The sequence below is a fragment of the Callorhinus ursinus genome, unplaced genomic scaffold, assembly GCF_003265705.2.
Source record: "Callorhinus ursinus isolate GAN/ISIS: 27379988/994484 unplaced genomic scaffold, GSC_fseal_2.0 scaffold3, whole genome shotgun sequence".
In the NCBI taxonomy this organism is placed as follows: Eukaryota; Metazoa; Chordata; class Mammalia; order Carnivora; family Otariidae; genus Callorhinus; species Callorhinus ursinus.
The window spans coordinates 70,511,132-70,524,863 of record NW_027397065.1 but is presented as its reverse complement, the minus strand read 5'-3'; the positions used below and the strand labels follow the sequence as shown (position 1 = coordinate 70,524,863).

General features: G+C 35.3%; 1 pseudogene; it reads left to right on the top strand.

Moving 5' to 3' along the window:
* LOC112820433 (phosphatidylethanolamine-binding protein 1-like) overlaps positions 1-13,254 on the top strand; it is a 51,776-nt pseudogene extending 38,522 nt beyond the window's left edge.
* The last annotated feature ends 478 nt before the right edge of the window (positions 13,255-13,732 follow it).

The following is a 13,732-nucleotide window of genomic DNA, read 5'->3' as shown; positions in this document are numbered from 1 at the left end:
CTTTCTTTCTTTCTTTCTTTCTTTCTTTCTTTCTTTCTTTCTTTCTTCTTTCTTCTTTCTTTCTTTCTTTCTTTCTTTCTTTCTTTTTCTTTCTTTCTTTCTTTCTTTCTTTCTTTCTTTCTTTCTTTCTTTCTTTTCTTTTCCTTGACTTTTGCTTTTATTTTATTTTTGCATTAATGGTACTGTTTCTTATAAAACTAATACCAATCAAGGTCATTTAGCCGTTAATTTTTTCCCTATAATAGTTGGTGGCCATAAAACCACATTCTATATCAGTGTTTGTTTTGAGAATAGTTTATTAAATATGACAGAAGCAAATATAAAATATTAGCTTCTAAGTCAAAGGAGGGAAAAATGGTCCATTTAGTAGAAAACTATTTTTCTAAGCCCTTCTTATATACTATTTATAAATCACTACCTCTGCAATGCTACTTAGCTTTCCCCAAAAGCCTTACACTCACTTGAGGCATAATTAATACTCACCTGGTGCCATAAACTGAACCTGCACAGCCCATCCTTCTTGCCGCTTCCTGAAAGCTGAAGTGACACATATGCTAGGGATTTTCCAGATCCTTCTTAAATCAACTGCAGCAATTGTTTCCTTGAGAAAATTTACAATCTGGAGATGCTTTGCCCTGCTTTTACTTTCTCCCAAGAGAAAGCAGACAGCAGCTCAAGAAGCTGTGAGACCACTAAATGTGCTAATAATAAATTCTAAGGATTTGGAGAAATTAAGCCTGCTTTGCAAATCATTGTGTTTATCTTTCCCAATATACCATCACTTGTTTCTAATAACAGTAATCTTTTCTCCAAATGGGGAGGCTCTCTGGGTCTATGAATGATGTAAATGTACATAGTGTTATTAGGAAGTTAGTTACATTAAAAATAGCTAATACTCTTTCCATATCTGTGAAAAATGCAAATTCTTATTTTGCCTTCCATAAATCCAGTACAATTTCTGCTTATTCCAGTTATCCCTTTAAGTTTTAAAATTATATTTTCTTCCTTTTGGGATAGAAAAATTATAGAGATAAATACCTTGTGTAACAAAATGTTAATTTTGTTGTAGCTATAAGCTGGATAATTTTGGTCATGAAAAGAGCAAGTAAACTAGATTTGGCAGAAATTAGAGTAGTCCCGATTCAGCAGTAACCTTACACAAAACTTAGATTCTGTTGTAATCAAATCAGACAAACTAGATTTGGGCATAATTAGATCAGGATAATTAAATTCTCCATCTCTTAGGGAACATCGAAATGCACATATGTAGGATTCATTATTTTTCCCTTTGTATCCAGTTGTAGCATTGAAAATCTATACCCAAGAAGAATTCAGATGGGTCTGCCACTTAGCAAGAGGGCTTCTTATCCATTGATATTTCTCAAAATTAACTTTGCAAAAAAAGAGAAATAATTGTAGTTTTTAAGCAATCAAAGCTACAAGATTTCCTAACTTAATTCTACTTTATGGTTTACCCACAATTTTAAGGAATAAAGTTCTTGTAAAAAACTTAACAATTGGTAATTAACAATAGTAGAAATTCATATTCTTTTGTCATAATAGTTTTTAAATGAAAAGCTTTGTATTAATTACTCTAAATGCAAATTTTATACTTTTACTATATAGTTTGTTCATTAAAATAATGAAAATTCTTTTTTTCAAATTAAGAAAATTGTTAATTAGAAAACTTAATACTAAATGTTTGATGTGTCGATTTTCCATGATTCTTACAACCTCATATAAATTGCTATTATCTTTTTGTTTAATGAAGTTGTATGATTAAAAGATCTAAATATAGTTGGACTATACTGTAATATATGTTCCTTATAAATCTTATAATAAGATTCAGAAATACTATTGCCAAATTATGATACCCAAACCCAGAGTGAAATATCAGATACACTAACCAGATACATTTTTTTTCAAAAGGACAAAAAAGTAGATATAAAGTAGAATATAATATAAGATGTTTTCTCTGCATATGTAGTGTTTCATGGGAGTAGAATGACGAATATGTTAAGTGAACTACATGAATTTTCTGTTAACAAGGAACTGTATTCTTCTTTATATTGTGCTAAGAACTAGATGATTTTTCTGGGACATTCCAAACAAAACCAATTCAGACTTTGTATCAAACATGGTTTTACTTTTATTTGACTCCCACACTTTGGCCTCATAAAAGCCTATTATCTTAGCTCTGTAAATCCTTCCTCACTAGAGAAGGATCCACATTGCCATATTCTGGAAACAAGCACTTTTTTCTCATTCCCAGTAAAATACATCTCTACCTGTTATTATCTTTCAAGTTGTAAATTAAGACATAGGGTAACAATATATTTATAAATGATTCCAAAAATGAAGCCCATAATAACTAAAGAAAACAAAACAGATAATGGACTTGGAAGCCCGATAAGTGTTATTTTCAGAATTGAATGATATTGGATAACAATATTGGAATGCTAGATGTGCTCATTTCTACTGGAATAGTGGTATTTTAAATACTCTCATCTAAAAGAGCAAAGAAATACATGTGTGATTACCGACCCATGTATATACAAGGATGTGTTAATCTGTGTTGTCCAGAGAAACAGAGAAAATATATATATTTGATTTTACTCTCTCTATGAGGTCAAGGCAGAGTAGAGAGAGAGTAGAGATAAAGTGATAGGACCTGGGCACATGTCTTTATTAGCTTTTGTGGGTGAAGTGCTTTAGGATTCTTGGGCTAAGGTCGGATAGGTCAATTCAGTCCAAAAGAGTGGGGGTTTGGTAAATTATGTGGGGTCTTAATCTAATGGGTTACAAAGGGGAGCCCCTGGAAGATAAGGGAAGATGTTTATCACAAGGGCAGATGGGGAAGTCATAGCAGGAAGTTACACTTGCTTGTGACTCTCTGGGCTGTTATCTAGGGCATGTGTGTACAGGAAGAGGCTAGTGCAAGTTAAAGGAATTAGTCAGGCTTCTTAGCCAAACAAAATGGATGCCAAGGTGGCAATACTATGGAGTAATTTAGGAAGCTCTCAGCAATCATTTATTTTTAAAGTGATTATTCATATACTTGGATTAATCTCTACCACCTTTGTAACTCATTCATAGAAATATTTTGCTCCTCATAAATTGTTACTCAAAACTGGAAAAGGCAGAATATAAATATCATCATTGTCATCAGGCTTTATTTCTTTAAGTGGAACTTATAGAGAAATACTAGTGCTTAGTTTTTCTTCTTTTAAAATCATATATGTTCTCTGAACTTTGGCAAACTTGAAATAGCTCTGTTCTAGTTAGAATCTTACTAACACAATTATTTTTCATGGGGTTGATTCTGCTTATTCCCCGCAAGTGCGGATGGGGCGCGTTGCTGTCCAATGCCAGTGGCATCCCTCTAAGTTAACATTGTAATGAGGAACTGGAAGATAAAAAAAAAAAAAAAAAAGATTCCAAATATTTCTAGGCTTAGATAATTGGATGAAAATGGAGTAAAGTGAAAGTCATTCCACCCTTGGCAATAATGTGGACATTTTTTTTAACTTCCTGATTCCGGAATTTTAAGGCAAACAGTGGATATCAGCTCTTGGTGAATGAGTGGAAGAATGGGGTAAGATGCAAAGTAGGCAACACACAAACTCGGATTCGTTCTGGGTTCTGATGAGGGTCTTAGACTGCATTCTGGGATAAAGAAGATCAGTCAGGAAAAGGTTTTACATTGGGATGATAAGTGATAGGAGTCAGGAAAAATAAAACATTGTGTATGTGTGCGTGTATTAAAATGGACAATACTAAGTCATGTTTTGGAGAGTTATCCACTGCAGAGAAAGTATAGATAATAAAATACAATGTAGTCTTGGGCGCCTGGGTGGCTCCGTTGGTTAAGCGACTGCCTTCGGCTCAGGTCAGGATCCTGGAGTCCCGGGATCGAGTCCCACATCGGGCTCCCTGCTCGGCGGGGAGTCTGCTTCTCCCTCTGACCCTCTTCCCTCTCGTGCTCTCTATCTCTCATTCTCTCTCTCTAATAAATAAATAAAATCTTTAAAAAAAAATACAATGTAGTCTGTGAGAGGGTGAAAATATCTGAGAGTGGAAGTGAAAAGCAAAAATAGTTACAGGTGAATTTTCGGGTATGTTTAATTCAAGGATATATTTTATAACCTTTGCCCTAGATATTTCATAATGCCCATTTTGCATCAGAGTCTAAATACAAACTTTACAGTCAGGAAGCACAGATTTCATGACAAATTTAGGTAGTAGGTACTGAATCTGTTGCAAATTACTATATAATTATTATTTTTTCTTTTCTTTCTGTACTTCTCTCAATCCTCAGCCTTCTTTCCTTCCTTTTCTTTTCTTTTTTTTTAACTGCCCCAAATACTTCCTTATGATTCTAAGGCCGATACCCAGAGAAGTCCTCAGTCTCTCAATTTATCCAAGTTTTTTCTTTAATTATTTCATTTGTTTCATTTGTTTAGAATGGGCCTGGGGATATCACTCAAACTTAATTGGAGTTATGAGATTAACATATTCTTCTGAATTAATATACTATCCATCCAATGTTTCATAGGTGTCTCTTAAAATCAAGGTCTTGGGGCGCCTGGGTGGCTCCGTTGGTTAAGCGACTGCCTTCGGCTCAGGTCATGATCCTGGAGTCCCGGGATCGAGTCCCACATCGGGCTCCCTGCTCAGCAGGGAGTCTGCTTCTCCCTCTGACCCTCCTCCATCTCATGCTCTCTGTCTCTCATTCTCTCTCTCACAAATAAATAAAAAATCTTAAAAAAATAAAATAAATAAAATAAAATAAAATCAAGGTCTTATCCAAAAATATACAGTTCTTAAGGCAAGAGTTTCCAAATATACCAAAGTAATAATGTTGAATTAGGAAGAATTTTCATCTTCTCTCCGAAGGCAAACTAATGATGGATTTCTGAACTTGATTTATATGTAGATTCAGCACTCCAGTACATTCTGGAAAATCAGTTTTTCTAGAGTGATATGATAAGGGCTCTTTGTTAAAAGATACATAAAACTGGAAGAACAGTAATATATCTATTGAGAATCATTTATAAAATTTTTAAAATATTATTAGATACTTTACTAATGGACCCAGAAAATAAAGAGATATACTTTATTGAAACGGTCAATGGAATATTAAGAGGGAAACAAAAATACAATAGAAACAAGTGTGATGTATAGTGAAAACAAAAGCTTTTTGTGCTAATTAAAATTAAAGATTTTCTAATTAAATTTCATAGGATTAATGGGAAACTATGTGGAAATTAAATGTTTTTTTTTTATCTGTGGTTAAATAATACCTTAAATACTTAGGCAGATATTTAATATTCTTTTAACAGAAAAGCATATGTAAGTTTTATATACACACATATAGAATATATATTATATATATATATCCTACATAATTTTCTACACATACTCACAGGTATATATGTATGTGTGCATATTTTGTTGCATGTGTGTATGCAACATGATTATATATACATATATACATACAACACATTCAAATTTACATAATATTTAAAAAATAAATATATGGACTATTGCATTTCTTGTTAAAATTAAGTATGTGTGTATTTCAACCTGGCAAGGAGTTATATTAAAATGTACCCTTTGTATTCTCTGCCATTATGTTTTTATATTTACTTAATTTTAAAGTTATCACTTTTCCAAAAGAAGTGGAAGAGATATTAGGGAAACACAACAATTTCCTCAAGCAAGTGTTGGAAATTGATGATTCTATTAGTCTTTAGCCTTAGGCATTACTTGGGAACTTTTTTCAATTGCTATCATTATTTTATTGCAATTGTCTTTAAAGCTTGTTCCTATGTATAATCATACTTGTATATGTGCCATCAACATTACACAGCAAAGCCCTGAAAATCCCTAATAAACCCAATGTAAAACACAAAGTTCAAGTCTCATAAAATAAAACAAAAACTTGAAAAACAAAAAGGGTTGTAGGTAAATAAGTTTCTGGAGAGAGAACAGCGAGATAAAAAGCCTTGAGGGTAGGGGTGCCTGGGTGGCTCAGTTGTTAAGCTTCTGACTTCAGCTCAGCTCATGATCCCAGAGTCCTGGGATCGAGCCAGGCATCAGGCTCCCCACTCAGCGGGAATACTGCTTCTCCCTATCCCGCACTTGTGTTCCCTCTCTTGCTGTGTCTCTGTCAAATAAATAAATAAAATCTTAAAAAAAAAAAAAAAAGCCTTGAGGGAAGAAGTGAAAAGGACTACTGGGGAGCTTTAAGCAGACTGCTGTGCTTTGCAGCAAGATGTAAATGGAGGGTAGGATAAGTTGTAAAGAGAGATATGGCTGAAGAGATACATAAAGTCTTGAAAAGCTTTTTATTTCAGGGTCACAGATTTGGAAATTTAATTGAAAAATATAGGAAACCTTTAGGAAGAAATATAATCAACTCAGCATTCTTAAAGATATTCTCAGTTGCAATGTAGATATTGGATCAGGAAGGTATTTCTCAATGGGGGCAATGCTGCTCCCCAGGGGACATTTGGCAATGTCTGGAGACATTTGTGTTTGTCAGAACTCAGGAGAGAGGGGATGTTGCTGACATCTCATCAGTAGAGGCCGCAGATGCTACTAAACTTCCTACAGTGCACAAGACATACACCCACAATCACAACAAGAAATCATGTCATCTAATATGTCAATACTGCAGAGGTAGAGAAACCATGGATTAAGGGTAGGGAGTCAAATGTTCCTTTTTTTTAATTTATTTAAATTCAAGTTAGTTAACATACAGTGCAGTACTGGTTTCAGGAGCAGAATCCAATGAATCATCACCCCACATACAACACCTAGTGCTCGTTCCAGCAGGTGCTCTCCTTAATGCCCATCACGCATTCCGGCATCCCCCCGCCACTCTTCTCCCTTCCAGCAACCAACAGTCTGTTCTCTATAGTTAAGAGTCTCTTATGGTTTACTTCCAGGATAGAGGGTTAGTATCCAAAATCTATAAGGAGCTTATCAAACTCAATACCCCAAAAAACAAATAATCCAGTTGAGAAATGGGCAGAAGACATGAATAGACACTTTTCCAAAGAAGACATCCAGATGGCTGAGACACATGAAAGATGCTCATCACTCATCATCAGGGAAATACAAGTCAAAAACCACAGTGAAATACACTTCACACCTGTCAGAATGGCTAAAATTAACAACTCAGGAACCAACAGGTGTTGGTTCTCTAGAAATGGGAACCCTCTTGCACTGTTGGTGGAAATGCAAACTGGTGCAGCCACTCTGGAAAATAGTATGGAGGTTCCTCAAAAAATTAAAACTAAAACTAAAACTACGTTACAATCCAGCAATTTCGCTACTAGTTTCTAATAAAGCCAATTAATAGGCTATTACAGTGATCAAGGTAAGTTAAGAGGCTTAAGCAAGATGGTTGAAGCAAGTGAGTTTGAAGGGAAACAAATTGATTCTAAATATATCAACAAAAATTCATGATTGACTGAACTTGGGCATAGGTTGCTAAAGGAAAGGTTGGAATAATATAGTTTCGTAAAAACCAAATATGAATAAAATTGTAAAAGTAAAAAGATCTGCTATAGAACTACCTTAAGCATAGCAGAGGTGTAAAAATTTAATTTTACTTACATATTTTCTATTCCAAATGTACTTGCTGAGCTTGAGGAGGGCCTGTCAACATGCTTTTTTCCAGGTCCTGTCTTATGTCTGTGCCACAGTTCTAAAAAACATCAAAAAAAAAAGGACAAAAGAAGAGAGTTTTGAGTTGACTTTATTTTTTCCCTTACAGCATGTTACTGTGTGTGAGTCTTTTCACAGAAAACCACTTCCTCTCATTCTAATGTCATGTTCACTTACTACTTACTTATATGTTTTTTTTTAAATACAAATGCTCAGTAATAGTGTAAGGATTCCCTTCACTGTACAAACTTAGAAACCTCTTGTAATAAATGGCATGTTATTTGACTTCCCACAAAATGTTTCCTCTTTTATACTCCAGAGATTGACATTATATTTTTGGAGTCAAGATGCTTAGATTTAAGTTTTCATTCTATCCATTACTCAAGAGACTTTTAATCTAGGGGAAATTACTTAATCCCTTCACTCTACAGTATTGTTGACTGAAAATATAAGCACAAGGAACAATAGATAAAAGTGGTAAGGGAAAAGAACATTTCTTGTTCCCCATCTGACACATAGGGCACTACCTGTTGCTATAAATATGTGTCTGTAGATGATAGATAAATCCTATGTGAATATCTATATCCATGGTTATGTCTATCATCCATCTATCTGCCTGTCTATATGAATGTAGTCTCTATAAATTGATGGGCCTATGGCTATTGTAACTTTGGTTTCGGTATGTACACTTTTTTAGAAGCACCTGGACGATATCAGAGATACCCACAGATCTGATACTTTTCAGCTAGTCGGTTAAGTGGTTGCAGGTGGGATTATTTACTCAGGCAACTGTATTATAACACTGTATAATTTCCCTTCCCTCTTACACAGAGAGAATGTCATTAAGCCAAAATATATATAAGCAGAGACCATACTGAAGACAAGAGATAGAAGGATCAGAGTCGGGGTTCTAGTAAAATTTCAAACAGTCCGTGTGTCTTTAATACCTCGCTTATTTTATGTTTGGTTCTCCAAGTGTTCCTTCTACCCTCATTATCATTGTTCAAAAATATATGATAATCTGATTCCTGCTAAAACTAAAATAGTTTAAGGTTTTATACCCTCTAGGAGTATTTATAGTTTAACCGGTGATTGTAAACTATTGATTGAACTCTGTGTTCCTGGTGGTGGTATATTAGACACTATGACAGATGGAGATGTGTTTTAGGGGAGAAAAAATAGCTTACTTGCCCTTCTCACTTAAGTGATCCCTGTCAGATAAAATAAAATTAAAACAATTTATGGATAATAAGTGAGAACTGTTTTGCTCTGTGACAAAATTTCAGAAACACCACAACAAATTAATTGCTGTACATCAGCATGGAAATTTCTCAATTTGTGGCCAATAGTAGTAGGCCTACTGTTCAATCTCTGTGAGCTGGAGTTTATTTTCATAGCACATACCATAGTTTGACCACACATGAAAAATGAACATTTTCTTTATTCAACTTTTTTTTTTCCTAAATAAAAAAGGAAGGTATGGATAATTGGCTATTGTGTCCTACATTCCAAGTGTATGCCTTCCTCGGCAGCCCGTTCCTCCTGCCTCTCTCTGTTCAGGTTTTCGTCATGTGTTGCCTAGGCCACTATTACAGCTTTCTAAAGTTAAGTTTTAATAATAAATATAAATATTTTGCCCTTTTTCTTTCTAATCCCAGTATCAATTTTATATTTTCTCTCTGTGTCTAGTGACTAGCCTCCTGACTCCCACTTTCAAAGTTAATTTTAATGTATATTCAATCTTGTATTTCCATTGCTAATGCATTTCTATCTCTCTTTTCTTGTCTATAGGAGACAGGGGATTTCTTTGTACACCCTGAAAGGCTTTCTAACAAGAACTAGATTAATTTTCCAGAAGAAACACTAACCACTTCTACACCTTCTATACCACATTGACATAACATTTCTCCATGTTGTTTTTCCCACATTGATATATGTGTCTCATGTTTTCAGTCTAGTTCATTGCCCCTCTCTTTCACCATTTAGGAGATTCATACTCTTAAAGTCAAAAATCACTACTATAAAACCTCCCTAAATTTCCTGAGTTCCCATGGAATATTGAGTATATGTTTTAACATTTTTGTATCTTTCTTAAAAATCATACTCTGTCATTTAGATTCTATGACTAGTGTATCATAAACCATTTATTCACTCAGCTCTAAGTAATACAATAGGCTTCAGTTCACTGAGAGCAATCAGTCCCAGTTTTTGAGAAAGAAGTTACTATATGGTCCAGTGTCCTTCCAAACGTTCATTGATGCATTTTTTTCCTCACAAGTGCTCATAACTCTTTCGTTGGTGGGTTCAGATGTTATTGTTTTCTTCCTCTTATCAAAGTAGGCTTTTCCCAATAAATTTGCTAATCACTGACAACTGACAGTTATATACTCTGTCACTGATGGTATTTTATGTGATGCATTGATCAATTCTTAAACCATTTCTTCTTTCCTGTTCAGGAGAACCACGTCAACCAAACTTTTAGCCACAATTGATAAATACTACTGTTATCTGTCCTGAAATATGGCCAATCTGGAAAAGCTAAATGGCGGCATTTTGGGTTTCTGTGTTAGAGAAATGTGTGTTCTCTGTACTTTTTATTGATGAGAATCTTTTTCCATTAGCTATTGGAATACTATTATTGGCCAATATCCATTGGCCATTGGCTATTGAAGAAATGACAATGCTGAAGGAGCAGAAGTAGAAATACTGGTGAAAGTCCTGTCTGACATCTGTGAAAATGAAGAGCTCTAGCTTAGTTTTAAATAGATGCTTAATGGGAGTCCGGAAATATGAACATACTATTTATGACTTTTTAAGAATTATTTGTCAAACATTAACATGCAATATAAGATGTGAGGAACACCTATTACTTATTATCTAGCTAAAAATAATAATCAAATAATACATTATAGAAATTATAAACTACTATTTGCTTTGTACCACACTCTCATGCTGCTTTCACCTTCTCTCTAATACATAGAAGTGATCACCTTAAATTTACTGTTTATTTTCAGGCATCATAATTTTACTGTAAGTGAATGTGTCCTTAATTAACATAGGGTACAGTATCACACGTTCTATATGTTTTCATCCTTTAAATAAATTTCTACCAATTGCTTTGTTTGCATAAACATGTGCTCATGAGCATCAGTGATGTTGCTCCATGTTGTATAATAATTTATTATATGCATACAATTCAATCCTGAAATCTAGACTGTGCTTAATATCTGTTTTTGTAAACAATACTGGGATAAATAATTCAGTCTGTATCTTCCATGCATTTTTTTACATTTTTTGCAATTTTTCTTTGAAATATATACACAGAGGTTGAATTACAATGCATAGGTTATGTGCATGTTCAACTTTAATAAACATTGTAAAACCTCTTATACCAAAAAAAAAAAAAATCCTCTTATACCAGCTCAGTATAAGATATCTTGTAATTACTATTCTAAAAGTTGTAAGGAATTCTCAAAAGAAACTGCTAGACTTAATTCATAAAATTAGCAAGGACACGTGACATAAGAGAACTGCCCAAAAATCAATCATGATTCTATATGCTAACAAGACATAATTTAAAACTGAAATATTTACATATATAGAGAGAGAAAGAGAATGAAAACATATATATCAAATGAAATACTTTAGTGTAAACCAAGAAAAACATATACATGATATGTATACTGAAAATGAAAAAAATGTAATAAAAATTTATCATAAATAATTGGAGAGACGTAGCATGTTCACATGTTGGAAAGCTCAATATTATTAAGCTATAACTTCTCCACAAATTGATCTATAGATTTAGCAAAATTTTAATCAAATTCTGGCAGAATTTATTGTAAAAATAGACAAGGATACTCCCAAACACATTAGTAAAGCAAAATAGAGTTTAGAAATAAATTTATACAATTATGGATAATTAATTTTGACAAATTTACAGACATAATTCAATAGAGAAATTCTGGTCTTTCTTCAACAAATACTGCTGGGACAATTGAACATCAATACACAATTAAAAAAAAAAAACCTTGACTAAAACTTCACACCTTATAAAAAATTCACTGAAAACTGATTATAGATCTAAATATAAAATGTAAAATAAAAATTTAGGAGAAAACACATACACACAAATCTCCATGATGTTGACTTAGGCAAAGAATTTTTAGACATGACTTCAAAGGCATATTGTTAAAATACACACAAAAAAAATTTGGATTTAATCAAAATCTAAATTTTTTCTCTGTGAAAGACACTGTCAGGAGAATGAAACAATAAGCTTCATATTCAGAGACAACTGCATATCCGGCAAAGGAAAAGTTTACAGAATATGTAAAGGCCTGTCAAGATCACAAATAAGAAAACATACAATCCAATTTTTAAAATTAGTAATATCCTTGAGCACATACTTCACCAAATAAGACGTATAGCTGGCAATGAGAACAAGAAAAAAATGCTCAACTATCATTACCATTAAAGAAATTCAAATTAAAACCACAATAAGGGGGCACCTGGGTGGCACATTCGGCTGAGCAGACAACTCTTGGTTTCCTCTCCTGTCATGATCTCATGGGTCAAGGGATGGAGCCCCCAACATGGGGCTATGCTGTCCGCATGGAGTCTACTTGGGTTTTTCTCTCTCTCTGCCTCTGCCCCTCCCCCTGCTCCCTCTCTCTCAAGTAAATCAAGAAATCTTTAAAACACACACACACATACACACAATAAGACACCATTAGTGGTCCCACTGGGAGTTGGTGCTGCAGGCTTGTGCCCTTGCCTCCTGCGACTCTTCCCAGCTGTCTGCGCAACTGGCATGGGCGATTCCCGGTGGACCTCAGCACGTTGCCTGGGCCTTTGATCCTACCTACAGCAAGCCGACAAGCATCTGCAGCATCCAATGCAAGTCAAATATACTGCGCCAAAGGTCAACGAGCTGGGCAAAGTGTTAACAGCCCCCAGGTTAAGAACCGGTCCACCAGGGTGCCTGGGGGCTCAGTCCTTAAGCTTCTGCCTTCCGCTCAGGTCAGGATCCCCAGGTCCTGGGATCGAGCCCCGCATCGGGCTCCCAGCTCTGCGGGAAGCCTGCTTCTCCCTCTCCCACTTCCCCTGCTTGTGTTTCTTCTCTCTCTGTGTCTCTCTCTGTCAAATAAATAAAATCTTAAAAAAAAAAAAAAAAGAACCAGCCCACCAGTATTGCATGGGATGGCCTTGATTCAGGTAAATTCTGTACGTTGGTCTTGACAGATCCGGATGCTCACAAGAAGGACCCGGAATACAGGGAACCTCACCATTTCTGGGTGGTCACCATGAAGGGCGATGACATCAGCAGTGGCACGATCCTCTGATTATGTCGGCTCTGGGCCTCCCAAGGGGACAGCCTGGCTGGTTTATGAGCAGAATGGATCACTGAAGTGTGATGAGCCCATTCTCAGTAACCGATCTGGAGACCACCATGGTCAATTTAAATTAGCATCTTTCTGCAAAAGTACGGCTCCGTCCCCCCCTGGTGGCACGTGTTACCAGGCGGAATGGGCTGACTATATGCCCAAACTCTATGACCAGCCGCCTGAGAAGTAACGGAATACTAGGAGACAGAAACCTTCCCAGAGGTCTCCAGCAGTGTTCTCGATGAAATTCAGTGATGCATGTAGATTTCTCTCCTTTCTCCATTCCCATTCTCACAGGCAGGGCCTGAGCAATCCGTGGTTTAGGGTGACTTTTCCTTCTGCTTGTCCTCTATAATTCTAGAGGGTCACACCCTGGTTTATGTTTTGATCAAATTTAAACTCCATGTGGAGGGGGATATTTTGGTAGTAGGATGGGGTCATCAAGTTGTAAATATAACAATCTAGAATTTAAGGAAGAAAGAATTCAGGTAAAAAGACTGGGTCTACAATAATAGAGCAGAGCATCAAAGAATCTTTAAGAGAGATTTACAAAAAAAAAAAAAAAGAGAGAGAGAGAGAGAGAGAGAGGGAGAGAGATTGGTTGCCTGTGACTTTGTGAGCCCCTCTGGAATTTTACATGATGGCACTCCTGGGTCGTGTTTTCAAGG